Consider the following 17,979-nt stretch of genomic DNA (forward strand, 5'->3'; position numbering starts at 1 on the left):
ACGACTTGAAGAAATGAAATACAATAAAAAAAAAGCACTTTTAATAAAATATGTGATTAAATATCACCAACGAAATAGTATCAAATACACTCGAGAAGTGATTGTTTTTTCATCTCTTCAAATAGGTGGAAACCATCCAATAGATTCAACATTGCAGTGGTCCCTCGCACTTTTTCTTGCACTTTTTGATTTCACTCACTGTATATCTTGGCAATTCGGCTGAAAAAATGACATAGCAGGCAGTGGCGGCGCGTGGTCATTTTGACAACCGGGGAAAGCTACTGCGGGACCAAGTCACCCCCATCTACGGGGACAGGATGAGCGCTGTAAGTTCTCCCATCATTTTATGAGTATAAAAACCATTCCATCGGTAACAACCAATCGGCAAAGCGACAATTTTTAACGATAAGAAAGTGTCTTTAAAACCGGTCCAAGTCAAGGGATTAATAAATATAGACATAGTTTATTTTGAAACCTCTTTCAAAAGGAAAGGCAATATTTACCCAGATAAATACAATGACATATTAACAGAAACTTCGGGAAAGCAGACAAAACCTAAAATAAGGTTTAAAACGTTACTATGAAGAAAGGAAAGCTAATGCAAAGATAAGGACATGCGTCGCTCACTCATAGATATATATGCTGCTAGACTTCTACTGCTTGAACATATATGCAACACGCCGCGGTTTCTTGGAAGCAAAATGCTCAATAACGCGCTGATTAAAGTCATGCATCCCAGAAATACCGTCTCTGTGAATGGATAAAACAGCCAAAGAATTTAATCTATCTTGCTTCATTGTGTTTCTGAGATACGTTTTAATACGCTTCAGCGTGCTGAATGTTCGCTCTGCGTCGGCGGAAGAAATAGGCGTCGTCAAAATGATGTCCAGAAATTTTGCAGACGCCGCAAAGGTAGTTACTAGAGTGTTATCTATGAGGAACCCATGGAGCGCGCAAGTTGATGTGATGTTCAAAAGAGTTTGATTGGTGTATATATATCGCAATTCATTTTCCAATTTACCCACGTTTATCATGGGGTAAAATTTGGAGACAGTAGCCAACAAATGGATGGTAAATTGACGTGCAAATTTTGAAAAATTTTTGGGGTTCATCAAAGAGAACGCGGCAAGGTGTTCAGTGCGCAGACGATCGCCTATTTGATTCACCAGAATGTCACAGCATTCAGACGCTGCGTTTTTGCCCGCGGCGTAAAGAAGCACTCCATGTGTCGTCGTATTTTATTGTTTCCCGGATACGAGATATAGCATCGCAGAAGTCTGAAACACGACTGCACAGACGCTCCATCCATTAGCCTTGACTGCAATGCGCCGTATAATACATCCACGTGATAGAATATTGTGGAGAAAAAAGCGAGAAAAAATGAAAACTCGCCATCTTCTAGCAGACGCTTTAGACCTGCCGCCTCCCTCACAGAGCGTTCGTCCCAAACCAGAGAGCTCTGAATGCCATTGAAACACTCAATGAGCTCAGACCTAATTTCGGACACGCCCTGCATCACGCGTGATTGGAAGTTCCAACGTGTTGGTGCACAAGCTGGGAGACGGAGGCTACATATCTGGCGAAGGAGGTCAGAGCGCTTCGGCGAAACGGAAAAAAATGAAGAAAACCCCGGAACATTTGCAAAAAATATACGGACGAGAGGGGTATCAAGACACATATTTTTAATAACGAGGTTAAATTGGTGTGCATAACAATGTAAAAAATGCGCATGAGGAAATTCTTCTTTTATATAAACTTGAACACCATGTTTCGACACACTCATGACTGCCGCACCGTCATAAGTTTGAGCTATCAATTTTGACTTCGCGTTGTAAGGCTGTAACACTTCTTTCAGTACAGCCGATATCCCGCAAGCCGTGCGATCAACGATTGGTACAAAGCTGTGAAATCTCTCGGTAGGTTTACCATCTTTCACAAACCGAAAAATCACAGCCAGTTGGGAAACGCACGTGTTGTCAGTTGTCTCGTCAGACTGAATCGAAAGGAACTGGCAATTCTCAATTTCCAGAGCCAAATGTTGTAAATAAATTTTATACATTGAGTCGAGCAAATCATTTCGGATATTCTTAGATGTCCCTTTCGAAACAGATGCTGCATCAAGATGATCTCTCAATACTGTATCTAGGGATGCGGTGTATTCCACCATATCCAAAAATACCCCTCTATTAGAAGAGCCAGCTCGTTCATCGTGCCCACGGAGGGACAGCTCGTGACAACCAATGAACTTCAAAACATCTATCAATCGACCGAGAGCATGGCGGTTTTTCTCGACGTTTTGGTTGTGCCGACAAATAGAAACCGCGCGTCCTTCATCCAACTGTGCTGCAATATTAACATTTCCGAATGTTTGGTATTTTACTGCATTGTCCAGATGCTCCATAGAAGATTGATGATCCCTGGCATGCTCGGAAAGATGTTTAGGATCTCTAAAACCAAATTTACACCAACGTTAGTCACGAGCGGTAGCAAAAAGTAGGCAATAAAAACAAAAATGTGCATTTTTGTCCTCTTTTTTTTATACCAAGTTTCTGCGCAGAATGTACGCCGACGCTTTCCTCCGTCATGGGATTGTTCCAGTGAACAATTTTTTGGATGATAAGGCCCAAGACGTTGTACCTCTAATTTTTGTTCCAGCGGCAGCTGCGAAAACGGAGTGCGAAGTAGTGCATCAACCTTATTCATTATGAGGTCTAAGGCTAAGAAATGCGAAGCCGGAAAGAAGTGAGGAGCTCAAAAGGAATGTGGAAAATCGAAAGCAAATGGACTAAAGGTCTCTAACTGATTCAAATAGCGAAATAAGCGACAAAAACGAAGGCGAGGAAACTATCAACACGTTGTTGTAAGAAATGTCGGCATTGTGTCGTCATAATTTCGAGGCTAGCTCCGATGATTTAGTACAAGAAACAGAAAACAAACGAGACAAACGCGGCGAGTGGAATATAAAAGAGAGAATACGATATACAATGAGCAACCGGGGCAAAATCGGCGTCGCCCCGTCGACGTTCGGCGAAGGCTTTGCGAGCGAAAAATGAACCATGTCGGGAGAATATGGCTAGTGTAGACAGTCTGTGCAACCGATATTGAGGTATTTTTCGAATATTTTTTATTATACCGAATGGCCCTATTGACGCCGCCACTGATAGCAGGTATAAAATGCAAACAAGTAGTTGAGTGAGAAGTCATATTTAAATAAGAACATATATGTTATAACTTGATCTGCTGGGGTAAAATGATTCGATTAGCAAAGTGGTAGATTCATATTGTATTCAATGCTCAGAAAAAGTTAAATTTATTATAGATCCTTTCTGAAGCTTGCAATTATATCATTATTTTTCAAAAAATGAAAATTGTTATATAAAAAGACAAACAACTATGTTTGAATTTATTTGCCTATTCATTGCATAAATATCAACTTAGTGCAAGGAGGCTCACTATATACAGCAATATAAAATGCTCATATTTATAAGCAAGGCTTTGATTTATTAAACAGTTAAGTCCATGTTATTGACATCGAAGAAAGAACACCCATAGGCTACCAGTTTCTCACCTTTACAGAAACTCGTTTATGGTGTTGATACGATGACAGACTTGATAAAGGCCAAATGCGGATGCCCCAGAGGTAAAATGGCAGGATATGTTTTTTCCACTTTCGAACTGAAAAGAATCAGCAGATTGAACATGTATGAAAATGATATAGGCATGAAAAATTCATGACTGTCTACTGCAGTAGCTACTCTTGCAGTTTTGCTAGAGATGTCTTTCCAAAGGCATTTTATTGTAGATTAGGCTAGTCCAAATCTCGCAGTCATCGCAGGGTAACTGAAATTACAATTTTACCAGTCTGCCAGTAGGCTATTGTAGCCTAAATCCTTTTCTGCTTTTCAAGGATTAGGTTAACATTATCAGAATTGTCTGAAATTTTGCTTTTTGGAAAATACAAAAAATCAGAAACTTTTCTGAATTGGTGTATAGTCTACCTCGGTTTAGAACTCCAATAAATAGAATACCGATAACAAAGATTGAACATAAGCAATTAAAAGTAAAATAACAGACTATGGGCTACGGTCGGCCTACAATAGCTCATTGTCTAAATGCAGAGATGTTATAGCTCATCTAGTACGGCAATGCTGTAGTTAACAGTTAACATCCAATTAATGCAAAATTGATTCATAATGACAGATGTGGCATAAATTACCTCACCGTGCAAAAACTGAAGATCTTACTTCCCGGTAGTCTACAGCACCAGTAGTCCAGAGTTTACAACCTACGTAACAGTATTTCTTTCTCCAAACTCTCTGTTTAACAACATTCAGGCGCCATAGTGTAAATTATACAGATTTACACTTTCAAACTAGGCTGCTTCAATTGTTTGAGAGTCGAACCAAGCCAAGCTGCTTCCTAGCGAAACGGGAATCCGCACTAAACAGCCATTTTGGCGGGAAAGTACGTCAGGCTTTGACGGAGTCAGAAATTCAAATTCATAAGTCGCATTTGTTGCGATCTGAGATATTTTTAAAACTTTAAGCAAATAGTTAAATTAAAAAAATATGCAACTCAATTCAAAATTATATTAACCGAAACATTTGCATTGCTTTGGTCCGATAAAAGATACAGCGTAAAACTACAAGATTCACCAGTAGTTGGAGTCGTGACTGCAAGTACTCCTGTCCGTTTGAGAATGAGTGCTGTCAGTTTATTCACCAGTTTACATGATGCCTAAAATAAAATAACCTTCCACTCGATATAATAAGAGGTGAGAAATTGTTAGATCTGCAGCGCCATTAGTGTTTATTTCTTTATTGCTGACACGTATTGCACCTTTTCGTTTGTCAACGTTGCAAACGTCTCATTTCATTACTCGCATTTGATGTGTTTCTTTATTATCTGTAGACCGAGCCGAGAAGGTTTCTGTCTACGGCAATTTGCGTGTTTACATCGTTATTGTATCGCCTCGCGTTAGGGCCGAAATTGTAAATGTGCACAGCTAGTTTGCTGTTGCAATGCGTTACTTCTATGGCGATTTAGCATTATGAAAAGCTGTATCATATTAAATATATTGGGCTAATTATGGTTTCCTTTGTTTCATGCTTATTCAACTTGCTAATAGTTTAAAATTTGCTGCATTGAACTCTGGATTATTGAACTGCAATTTGTGAATCTGTCCTGCGTTTTGATTGTTTTGTGAAATATTCTTGGTGAGTTTTCTTCAGCGGAGAACAAGAGAATCATATCCAGTTATACAGTATCACCATTATCATGGACGAGAAGAATTCTTCTTTCAGAAACCTGAAGTTACCTGTGTTCAATGGAGATCCTTTGAAGTATATGTCTTTCTTAACAAATTTTGACATCCACTGGCACCGAAACTAGAAACAAGCAAACTTGTGTGTTTGTTGCAATATTGTGAAGAGAGAAGTCGTGCACTATTAGAATACTTCACAAAGAAGCCTGAGAATGGATACAAGCTTGTTAGGCAGTGGCTGTTTGAAGAATATGGTCAGCCTCATATTATCGCTGGTGCATGTGAAAAAGTTCTAAAGGAGTTTCCAAGTGTGCGTGATGACAAGCCAGAGCAGCTATTGTAAATATCGCAAGTAATGGAGCGATGCCTGGGAACGCTAGAACAGGGGTGCACAACACGTGGCACGCGTGCCAAATTTGGCACGCCATGCGCTCCGACGTGGCACGCTAACGGTTTTGTGAAAAAAAATAATTAGTTATGACAAACATTGAAATAACACGTTTATATCGAAAGAAACTTGAATGATCACGTTTATCCACACATTGCTAGCTCGTTGCCCTCTATTCAGAAGGTAGTTGCTTCAAATTAGTAATTAGACTGGCCTAGAGTAGCGAGCAGTTAGGTACCGGTAGGTGAAACGTGACTTTTCCACGCATCGCTGATGGCAATGAGGTGTGTTTATGTCGTAATAATCTATATCGGCATATTCATTTCCACCAAAGCGACTACCGTATGACTTGACTATATTATATTCACTTTGCACTTCGATTCACGTGTACCCAAAGTGACTTTTATCCAAGTGAGGACATGCATTGGTAACGTTGTAAGCGCTCGTGTGACGTCACACCAGCCATTTTGTGTCCAGAATTCTATCGCTGTATAAGTGATTTAAATCTGCGATTGTTAAACAGCTGAATAAAAAAAGACGATGCTCAATAATTTGGACCAAACTTTCGCAGCGGCAAAACGAATGAACATTCTTCTGAAAAATTAATTATTCGCAGATGTTTCTCGGATAACTCGGCTCGGCGGTATGGTCAGCATATACGAAGTTAAGGTTAAAATCAACCAAATGAGACCTAAATATTAAACAAAAGATACACATTTTATTATAAAATTTCTGATGTACGTATCGCTACTTGCACAAAACCTATTTCAACAAACTGACAGAACTACAATACAAATTTACTACAGAACTATTTTTGCGGTACATGTCATGATATTAAAATATGCGTTAACAAGGTGTACATTGTCAAAATAATATTAGGAAAATATACTACATGCATGGAATGAAGGATAACGGCGTATATCGAGTTCACAAGAACATCTAATAATCTGGAGTGTATAAAATAATATATTATCTGTTTGACTTGAGCTCTTGCAGCAAGTCTACTAGCACAGTACTTCCCAACCTTTTTACCCTGGCGGACCGATAAAATTAAATTAAATGTGTTGGCGGACCAGCAAAAAATTGAGATAACCGGAACAGAAACATATATATTTCTGAATAACATATATTTGCGTAATATAATGCAATGTCGGGCACCCAATATATGCTTCTAGGTGTGCAAAAATGCACACCTAAAAAAAACGGAGAAAAACTAACACAGTAACTGGTTGAAAATACGGACAACAGTTTGATTGCTCGATTATTAAGCAATGGGTATTCGTTATCAAGTAATATCTAAAATTGTTTCAAGTAATTCTGTTTTAAATCTGGACTGTAAAAATGAATCACAATTTTAATCAAGCTTTTTCGTTGGGTTTATCATATTAATCCCTCTACAGTTGATTGACGCCTTGAACGAATGAATTTACATTACAATGATAAAGTCGTTGATGACTTGGCACGAAGCTCAAAATCCTACGGTGTCTGCTCAAAATACTGAAAAAGATCTCTGCGGCCCATGCTTTTTTGCGCGTCTCGTGGCCACCTGTAGGGTCGCAAGTTCATACATCACTGGAAAACTATACTGTTTTTGACTGTTTTCTGGTTTAAAAAGAGAGAATTATGCATAACGTATGATATGGATGGTTATATTAATCAGGAAAAGCACGTAGAACAGCAAAGCACGCGTGCCGTGTTTTAGGTTTCTGAATCTTGCCAGATTTCATAGAGCGCATTCGCGATGAATCGGAGCCGAAAAAGCGAAAAGTGTGATTGCTCGGCGCCAAGATGTCTCGAAAGACGTCGCAATATGACGGCGGAAAACAACGAAATTTCTCGCGGACCGGCATTGGTCCGCGGACCGGCGGTTGGGAACCACTGTACTACCATACCGTTTTTCAAAAATTTTATTTATCTCCTCTTTCGCGTGAATATTCAACCTCAAATTGAGAAAACGTTTCAAAGTTTTAAAAGCGATATTGTGGTAAGTTGGGAAATATATTTCAAGCAACTTAACTGTCAGAAAAGTAACAGGCGAACATATCTTATGAAAGGCATATAATTATGAAATATAGTTTATGCTTCGCGCAAAAATACGATTGCTTTTTTGGATGGGTGGCATAAATATTGGGTAAAACTATCAATTTTCAAATATTTATCATGTGTGTAAGACTTAAAAAGAGTAAGTAACGATTGTGGGCATTCATCGGGATTGACACTTTCCATAGAAACAAACAAACAATTTGAACCCATTGTCCTCATAGGGTTCCCAGGAAACACCAAGGCTAATTTTTCACTGTTGGATATCGATAAAATTACAATGAAGTTCTATCAACGAGAACGTAGAAGACATGATGGAGTCGCTAGATCACCTAGTAAATATTTTACATTTTCCGACGCAAAAGAATCGAAATATCCTGCCAATAATAAGTTGATAAGACCTGCAACACCAGTCGCGGCGGCTGGTTTTTAAATTTTGTACCTTATAATGTGCATGCTTCGATGAAATTCATGAGGTCGCACAATGTGCTAGCCATGAGATCGTCTACATTCTATAATTTTTGGAGGAACTATTGCAACAGCTCGTTAAATTAAGAAAAATTTTACCGAGAAAATTCATTTCATCAGTTTCTGGAATGATTAATGTAAAACACGGGCTCCAAACTTTCGGCATGGTGTGAACAGATATCATAATACCAGTTCAAATAGTACCTGATTTAAACGTATGCACTAGGTTAATGACGTTTCACACTTGCGAAGGAAAGAGATATGTGTTTTTCATACGGAACGTTGATACGTAATTGTGTAACGAAGTAATTAGGGAACGTTGTTGTTTAACTCAAGCTGGCGCAGTGGTCATGTCAAGAATTGGAGAACATTGAATGAAATAACTTATACAATTTGACTGGTGCACGATAAATTCTATCTAATGTTTAAAGCTATCTTCAACCTCTGCAAATGTGTCGATGTCATATTAGGTTAAAACAAGGACAAATCGAAGTTTTTGTTATTTAATTCAAAAGCTTTCAAAAAAAATCCACGCTTTTCAATTTTGGCGATTTTTGTATGATAATGGCTACATTTTATCTCCATCTCATAATTATATTTAGTCTCCTAGATTGTCTCTCACACAATATAAATCTTATCTGCATATAATAAAAGGTTCGTGAGATATGAGGTTTCAAAGTTGCATAACTCACACGGAATGATAAGATAACTATCGCAACTTTCACGAAACCGCACGATACCAGTTTGATTCCACGAGGCAAATAGCAAAGAAAAAAGATTGAAATTACCCGAATAAAATGCAAACAGTGAAAAATCTTCAAACAAATTGACGAACGAGACCTTCTGACGAAGCTAAAACAAACCGACGCTGCCGCGTTACCTTGATTCGCTGGGCACAAAATGACGTCCGATATGCATCATTGCACTCGGTGTCTCCACTTGGTTTATAGTCACTTTGCGTGTACCTAGCTCTTAGTTCTATCAGAAGCAGAAACTAGTAGGGTTAGTGGTTGGTTTGACGACATATATTAATTCCATTGTATTCTTGTGTTGCCAGCAGCTTACCATTAGCTTTCTTGACGATACCAATACTAACACCTTAATTCGCACTGATTGCAGCAATGAGCAAAACCATTCGCTGCAAAAGAAAAGGAGATGACTCGTGAATTTAAGGACAAGTGATTTTATTGAATGGAAGCAGAAGCCCTTATGCTTGGTTTGTGGCACAACTCTTTCTATTTCGAAAGCCTTCAATGTGAAGAGACACTATAACGCCCAACATCAACACAAATGTGATAAAACTTTCGGACAACTGAGAGAAAATTTGGTGGCGAAACTAAAAAATCTAAATGAGCAACTGCAATCGAAAGTAGATTTCTTCGAATACTTTTCACTGACTTTTGATGAAAGCTGTGATATGAGTGATACTGCGCAATTATCAGTTTTTATCCGCACTGTAGCAAAAGACCTATCTGTTTATGAAGATCTTGTCGGACTTATTCCTCTTTATGACACAACACGCGGGGTAGATATAAAAGAAGCTGTGTTAAATGCGCTTCACTATAAAATTCCAAATTTACCAAACTAGTTGGATTGACGACAGATGGTGCAGCTTCTATGACTGGTAAAAAAAATGGCGCGGTGGCGCTATTGAAAAAGTACTTGCAAGAATCTGATTTCACCCAGGACATTATTACTCTCCACTGCTTCATTCACCAAGAGTCCCTTTGTGCTCAAAGTATAAAGATGACCCATGTTATGGACGTTGTTGTAAAATGTGTGAATGAAATTCTGTCGAAAGGATTAAATCACCGCCAATTTCGAGCATTCTTGTTGGAGAAGAATACACAATACAAAGACTTGGTATATCATTCCCAAGTTCGCTGGTTAAGTCGAGGAAACGTTTTGCAGCGCTTCCTTAGTCTTTTTGAAAAAATTAAAATATTTTTACAGGAAAATAGTCCAACACTGAAGACTAAAAGTGGTGCAGATGTTATGACGTTCTTGTGTGACAATACTTGGTTGCTAGATCTCACTTTTTTGGTAGATTTCACACAGCATATGAACAACCTATGTATCAGAATGCAAGGACGTAACCAACTACTTCCGGAGTCATTAAATGCTGTCGATGCTTTTCAAAGTAAACTGGAACTGTTTCAGAAGCAACAATCAACTGGCAACATAATCCAGTTTAAAAGTATGTCTTTGTTTTTGGAAAAAAGAAAGGCAGACTTGGTTCCTGACTTTGAGAAGTATGCCGTAATGTGCGGCGATCTTCGTCAAAACTTTTTAAAACGCTTTCAAGATCTTAATGACCGGAAGCCGCAAATGGACTTATTTCAAAGACCATTTAGTGTGGATGTTGAATATATTGAAGACGCTGACGCTCAACTGGAACTTCTGGATTTGAGGTAAAATCAAGTTTTGCAGGATGTTTTTCAAGAAAATTCATTACTTGAGTTCTACTCTCGCCTCGAAGAAGAGAATTATCCAGTTTTGTTGAGAAATGCAAAAATATGGATTTGTCAATTTGCAAGCACGTACAGTTGTGAACAGGCATTCTCAATCATGAAAATAAACAAATTCCAGCTACGGACTCGTTTACTAGATGAACATCTAGATTCAGTGATGCGCATCGCTACTTCTCCCTTGAAGCCCAACATTTCAAATTTAGTCCATAAAAAACATCTTCAAATCAGCAGTTTTTCAGGACATTAAATTGGTACAATAAATAGATGGATATTCGTTATTATGTATTAATATTAAAATTTATTTGATGTGTGTTCTACGGGAGTTTGATTACAATACCAACGATTGTGCGTGTCACGCGACAAGATTATTTTAAAAAATTTGGCACGTATCCTCATTTGAGTTGTGCACCCCTGCTCTGGAAGTCATTGATGAATTTGCAAATGTAAACACCCTGGACACTATGGGAATGCTGATGGCTAAACTTCCTGAAGATGTTTAGGATGATGGCCACATGAAGCGCTCAGGATTCAAAGAAAGACTGGTCGTCAGGCAAAATATTGTCATCTGGTTGATTATGTTTGTAATTGGGCTGATGTGAAAAATTTTATGTATGGGAAAAAGCTGAATGAGATTCGTCCTTAATGAGTCCTGTGAGGAGAAACAGAGCTGCAACCTATAATATTGATGCTGAGGCCAGAAGGGAACCCATTGAACAAAAACGGGATTTGACATGTGTATGTTGTCTTAAACCGCACAATTTGTGGAACTGCCCGGACTTCAAGAGTAAATCGAATGAAGAAAAGGTCAGTCTCTTGAAGGAGCAGAAATTGTGTTTCAAGTGTCTGTCTCTTGGTCACCTGGCTCGTAATTGCAAGAAGCCCAGCCGGTGCAAAGTACATGGATGTAAAGGAAATCGACATCACACGCTGCTTCATAGATTTATTGAAATTCTTGAAAAATCGAAAAGGCCAGAAGAGTGACCCGCTGCATATTCATTGGAGAATTCATCAAAGTTCAAGGGAAAAAGTGTCCGGCAAGATGTTTATTTGTGTGTGGTACCGGTCAATGTTCGCAATGGTGAAAAGACATACGCCTTGCTGGATCCGGCATCTACAGTTACTCTGTGTAGTGAACGTTTGATGGAATATCTCGAAGTAACAGGAAATACAAGAGATATCACACTACGCACAATTGGACAGAGGCCAATACAATACAAGGGTATATCTGGCAGTTTAGTTGTATCGCCGCTAGATGGTGGTGCTGAACATGGAATCACAGATGTGATCTCGGTTGAAAAAATTCCTGCTAAGCCTAATAAATCGCCCGACCAAAGGTTCCTCAAAATGATGCCGCAACTTCAAGATGTAAGATTGCCTATCTTGGAAGGAGGAACAGTGAATCTTCTAATTGGTGCTGACAATGCGGAACTCGTCTGTTTCCAAGATGTTCGAAATGGACCGAGGAAAGCACCTAAGGCAGTGAGGACTGTTCTTGGCTGGTCGCTGTTCGGGCCCAGATTTGAGTCGCCATCAGGTATCAGAGAAGTTCATTTTGCATCTGATCATTATGTCAATTTTGTCAAGTGTAATGATTTGGAAACACAAAAGGAAATTGAAACTTTGTCGACAACAGATTTTGGCAATGAAACTTCAGTGCTTGATATTCCAAATTCTCGAGAAGATCGAGCAGTATATGAAATTATGCAGAATTCGGTGAAACATATTGATGGTCATTTTCAACTTCCTTTGCCATGGAGAACATCTACCGGATAACAAAGAGATGTCAAAGAAAAGACTTCGTAGCCTCAAAAATAGACTGATGAGAGATTCCGATTTGCATAAAAGGTATGTCGAAGTTATTCAAGGATATATCAAGGCAGAATATGCCAAAAGAATTCCATATGCCGAAATTGATACGTCTAATACAGTTTGGTATCTTCATCATTTTCCTGTCATGAACCAGAATAAGCCGGGAAAGGTTCGTGTAGTGTTTGATGCTGCAGCCAAATATGGAAATGTGTCTCTGAATGATTGCTTAATGTCCGGACCAGATTTGGTATCGTCACTCCTGGGTTTCCAAGATTTTGCAGGGGACAAGTTGCATTGGTGGCCGATGTGGAAGCAATGTTCCACCAGGTTAGAGTGGCACCTCAGGACACGGGTGCACTAAGGTTTTTATGGTGGGATGACGGGGACATTTTAAAGGAACCTGTTCAACATCGTATGCAAGTTCACATATTTGGGGCTGCATCGAGTCCGTCTTGTGCTGCATTTTGCTTGAAACAGACGGCGATGAAATTTGGAAATAAACACAAACCTAGAATTTCAGAAATTGTTAATGAAGATTTCTATGTCGATGACTGCTTGACAACTGCTGAATCAGTCGATGAAGGCATAGAGACTGTCAGAAAATTGACACAATTGATGTCAAAAGGAGGATTCAACTTGACTAAATGGCTCACCAATAATGATGAATTACTGTCTATGATCCCAAAAGAAAAGAGAGCTAAATGTGTTCAAAATCATGTCATTGATGGCAATGCCAAAGAAAGAGTTCTTGGTATTCAGTGGAATGTGGCAAATGATGAGTTCGGATTCAAGGTTGATATTGCTGACAAACCAAATACCAGGGGAGGTATACTTTCAATTGTAGCATCTGTTTTTGACCCACTTGGTATAGCGGCTCCAATAACGCTACTTGCCAAGTTATTGTTGCAAGAACTTTGCAAGCAAAATGTGGGATGGGATCAAGAAATTGCAGATGATGATGCTGTTAAATGGCGAAACTGGCTACATCAACTGCAAAGCTTAGAACAGGTGAAGATACAGCGATGCTATCAGCCATTTGATTTTGGAAAAGTTGTTTCCTATGAAGTACATCACTTTTCTGATGGATCAGAATTAGCATATGGAGCTGTTTCATATCTACGAATAATCGATAAAAATGGCCAAATTCATGTGGCATTTTTGGATGGAAAGGCAAGACTTGCTCCATGTTCTCGTGCAACTATACCCAGACTTGAATTAACGGCTGCAGTTCTCGCTGTAACGTTAAATCTTGTCCTAAGGAAAGAATTGAAGATGAATGAATGCATTTCAACTTTCTGGACTGATTCCACAGCCGTACTTCAAAGTATAAGAAATTCGAAGAAACAATTCTCCACATTTGTTGCTAATCGTTTAGCAAAAATTGATAGAGATACTGATGTATCACAGTGGCGCCATGTTCCAACGAAGATGAATCCAGCTGGTGATGCTTCGCGTGGTCTTAGAGTTGATTCATAAGTCAGGACGACAGATCAATGGGCCTGAATTTTTGCATCTCTCTGAAGACAAGTGGCCAAAGAGGCCGGACTGTTTTCCTGATCCACCGTCTGAATTTTGTCCAAAGCCAGTTGCAGAAACAAAGTTGGCATTTGTAATAAAGGAAGAGTCTTCTGTCATGGACAGGTTCATAGGATACTTTTCTACATTCTACCGTTTGAAGAAAGCAACTTGTTGGCTCATACGATTCAAGAAATATTTGTGTTCTCTTATGAAGTCAATAGACAAGCTCACTGAATTGCCATCAAGACTAACCGTGCAGGAACTGAGCTATGCTGAAAGAGATATTATTGAATATGTTCAAAGACAAAGCTTTCGTGGAGAAATGAAATGTTTATTGAATGGTAAAGTTATCAGTAAATGTGATTGCTTTCGCCGGATGTTGAAACTTAATCCTGTTCTAGAAGATGGTTTGATTAAAGTAGGAGGACGCTTGGAAAATGCACCAATTATGCATTCATCAAAGCATCCCATCATATTGCCTCATATATCACATCTTACGGATCTAGTCATCAGGGATCATCACAACAAAGTTGGTCATTCGGGTATGGGTCATACAAGGACATCATTAAGAGAAAAGTACTGGATAATCAAAGGTGGAGTTGCAGTAAGAAGGGTCATCGGAAATTGTGTTTCTTGTCGAAAGCGAAATGCCCGCCCTAGAAAGCAATTTATGGCAGATCTACCTTCCTGTCGACTGAAATCAGACGAACCAGTGTTCAGTCATGTTGGTGTTGACCTATTTGGACATTTTCTTGTTCGACAGAGAAGAAGTGATGTGAAAAGATGGGGTTGTGTATTCTCGTGTATGACAACTCGTGCTGTTTACATTGAGGTGGTAAATAGTTTGTCTGCTGATTCTTTCATATCTGCACTCCGACAATTTATTGCTCGAAGGGGTCAGTGTACTTATATATATTGTGACAATGCTGGGAATTTTGTATTGGCAGAGAAAATACTTGAAAATTCCTTGAAGATGTGGAATGATTCTCAAATTCATGGATACTTACGTCAAAAGAGGATAACATGGCATAAATCACCGCCTACAGGTTCAAATCATGGATGTGCATGGGAACGAAAGATTCGGTCAATTCGTCGAATTTTCAATGCTGTTACTCAGGGTCAAACTATGACAGATGAAGTTTTTAGGACCGCCTTGGTCGAGTGTGAATCATGCTTGAACAGTCGTCCAATAATTCCTGTAACATTTGACCCACAGGATAAAGAGCCTTTAACGCCGAATCACTTGTTATTGCTTCGGTCAAATCAAAATATGCCTCCTGGAGTTTTTGACAAGAATGATTGCTATGTTAAACGTCGATGGGCACAATCTCAATAACTTGCAAATGAATTTTGGAGAAGATGGATTCGAGAGTATCTGCCTACGATTATTGAGCGACACAAGTGGTTCCAGAAAGAGAGAAATTTCAAGAAAGAAGATGTTGTCCTGGTGATGGACAATTCTCAATCTCGATCAAAATGGGCTATGGGAAGAATCATAGATGTGTATCCAGACGAGAAGGGACTGATACGAACACTCGAACAGTGCTTGTTAAAACTCGTAATAGCTTGGTAAAGCGTCCCATCACAAAACTCGTTTTTGTTGTTGAAGGCACTATATGACTATTGAGGCTTGGAGATCATATTGTGTGTTTTGAAACTTATTTCCTATGTACATGAATTTGTGGAGGGGAATGTTAGATCTCCAGCGCCAATAGTGTTTATTCCTTTATTGCTGACACGTATTGCATCTTTTCGTTTGTCAACGTTGCAAACGTCTCATTTCATTACTCGCATTTGATGTCTTTCTTTATTATCTGTAGACCGAGCCAAGAAGGTTTCTGTCTACTGCAATTTGCGTGTTTACATCGTTATTGTATCGCCTCACGTTAGGGCCGAAATTGTAAATGTGCACAGCTAGTTTGCTGTTGCAATGCGTTACTTCTATGGCGATTTAGCATTATGAAAAGCTGTATCATATTAATTATAGTGTGCTTATTATGGTTTCCTTTGTTTCATGCTTATGTAACTTGCTAGTAGTTTAAAATTTACTGCATTGAACTCTGGATTATTGAATTGCAATTTGTGAATCTGTCCTGCGTTTTGATTGTTTTGTGAAATATTCTTGGTGAGTTTTCTGTATTTCCTTGCATTTGGCTTGTTATGTAGTAGTCTTATTTGGATGAAATACGGTTGGTATTATATTTATTGCCACAATCAATGCTGTAGGGTTAAGTACTGTTACTGTAGTGCTCATTTGTTAATGTTTATTTCAGTGTTCTGCAGTTACATAAAAGCTTCGATATATTGTTGCCCTTGGCTAAAAACAGTCGGTAAGCGATATAATTTGATTGCATGTTGGTTATTTATGCGGCAAATTCATAGTATTTATGGTGTATTTGTTTTCTTTATAAAACCTCTCTATCTAATCTCTAAATGTATTCGTCATCTGTTTCCGTAATCTATTTGGCTCCATCTGACATCTCGATTATATATTTTGTGCTGAGCAAGATAATTTCACGACACATTACAATTCTCCTGTGTTTAAAGTTGCGTATTGTGGGCTTGTGGACTTTAGTTTGCTTATCTCAGTTATGAGACGGGATAATTTGGAGAGGATTGTCTGGACCGAACATAGACAAATATTGCTGTATTGGGATAGACTAGAGCGTTTAGACTGGAAAACATCGGCGCATGGTTCAGCGCCCTTGGTGTTTGTGTAGCAAGCAGGGTGCATAAGGTCACACCCCGTCAAGCTTCTACAAATATTAAGATTTTTTTTATCGTGAGCTATAAATTCTATGTCGAGATGACATACGAAGCCCCATGTTTACGTAGCACTGTGAGACGACCACGTCTATAACTTTGTTTTATTCTGTATGCCCATATTTATTCTCACCACTTGAGTCACTAGGGAGCAGCTGAGTATCTTGCCTTTTTAGCTGGTTTGTCAGAGTGCCGGCAGTGTGGAATTTCCTCTGTGTATTAGGTTATTATTATTATAGTGTTTTATTGCCGTTAATCTGTGTAATTCTTGTTGTAAACTGTTAGTAGTACTACAGGTTAACTGTTCTCCCAGTTTGGCATAGCTCTGTTGATTAGTTATCGTGTATTTAACGTTTCCGCAACTAGTCTACTTTCGGGACTTGGATATTGTGTATTGAACTGCAGGTCCTTTCTCTTTGTTTACTTTCTACTTCGGATCCGTATGTGGTACTCACCACAAGGATGCTTGAACGAGATAGTATTAGAGTGATAAGTAAAAATAACATGATCTCTTTCAACGAAATAGTAAGTTTATTTGTGAGCTTTCGTTAGATCATGGTCTAACTTCTTCAAACAATACAAGATATAACTGTAAATATAAAGATCACAAGAATTTAATTTATTTTAAAATTAAGTTTTCTATAACTGATTTAGATGCTATGGTAATTTAATCCATATCATCTCCGAACTGTCGGTCTAACTGATGTGGTTGGGTTGAAGTTCATCTATTTGTGTGGTTTCTTTTGTTTGCTTTTGAACCATGTTTGTTTGTGTTGTTGCTGTTTTTTTGATAGTACTGTTTGTCTTTTGGTTGTGTATTTGCGTTGAAGTCCCTCTCCGGTTGAGTTTTATTCTTTTCTATTGATTCCATGTGGTTGCCGAGTCTATATTTTGTTAATCCAGAAATGTTCTTTGTTTTTCCTGTAAAGTTCGTCGTGGGTTAGTGAGCCAATGCCCAGGATATTAAAATCGTCTATATTGTGCCCTTCTCTGTTGAAGTGGTTGGCAACTGGTGTTGGAGTCCCTTTTCGAATATCCCTAAGGTGGTCTGACGTACGAGACTTTAATTTTCTTCCGGTTTCTCCTATGTACTGTTGTTGGCATTTTTTGCAGGTGATTAGGTGAATAACATTTTTTGTGTTGCAGTTGATTCGTTTGAAAATTTGAAACTGTTTCCCGGTCGATGTACTTCTGAATATTGAGATTTCGGATGAATGTTGACAGGTCGTGCATCCTTTTCTGTTGCATATTTCAAATCC

At 38.7% G+C, this 17,979-nt stretch overlaps 1 long non-coding RNA gene across 1 annotated transcript; it reads left to right on the top strand.

Moving 5' to 3' along the window:
- Window positions 1–4,860: 4,860 nt before the first annotated feature.
- LOC144427218 (uncharacterized) lies at window positions 4,861–17,026 on the top strand. The gene is made up of 2 exons (XR_013477820.1): window positions 4,861–5,216; window positions 16,231–17,026. It is a non-coding gene; the product is annotated as an uncharacterized LOC144427218 (long non-coding RNA).
- Window positions 17,027–17,979: the final 953 nt, after the last annotated feature.

The sequence above is a fragment of the Styela clava genome, chromosome 9 (assembly GCF_964204865.1).
Source record: "Styela clava chromosome 9, kaStyClav1.hap1.2, whole genome shotgun sequence".
Classification (NCBI taxonomy): Eukaryota; Metazoa; Chordata; class Ascidiacea; order Stolidobranchia; family Styelidae; genus Styela; species Styela clava.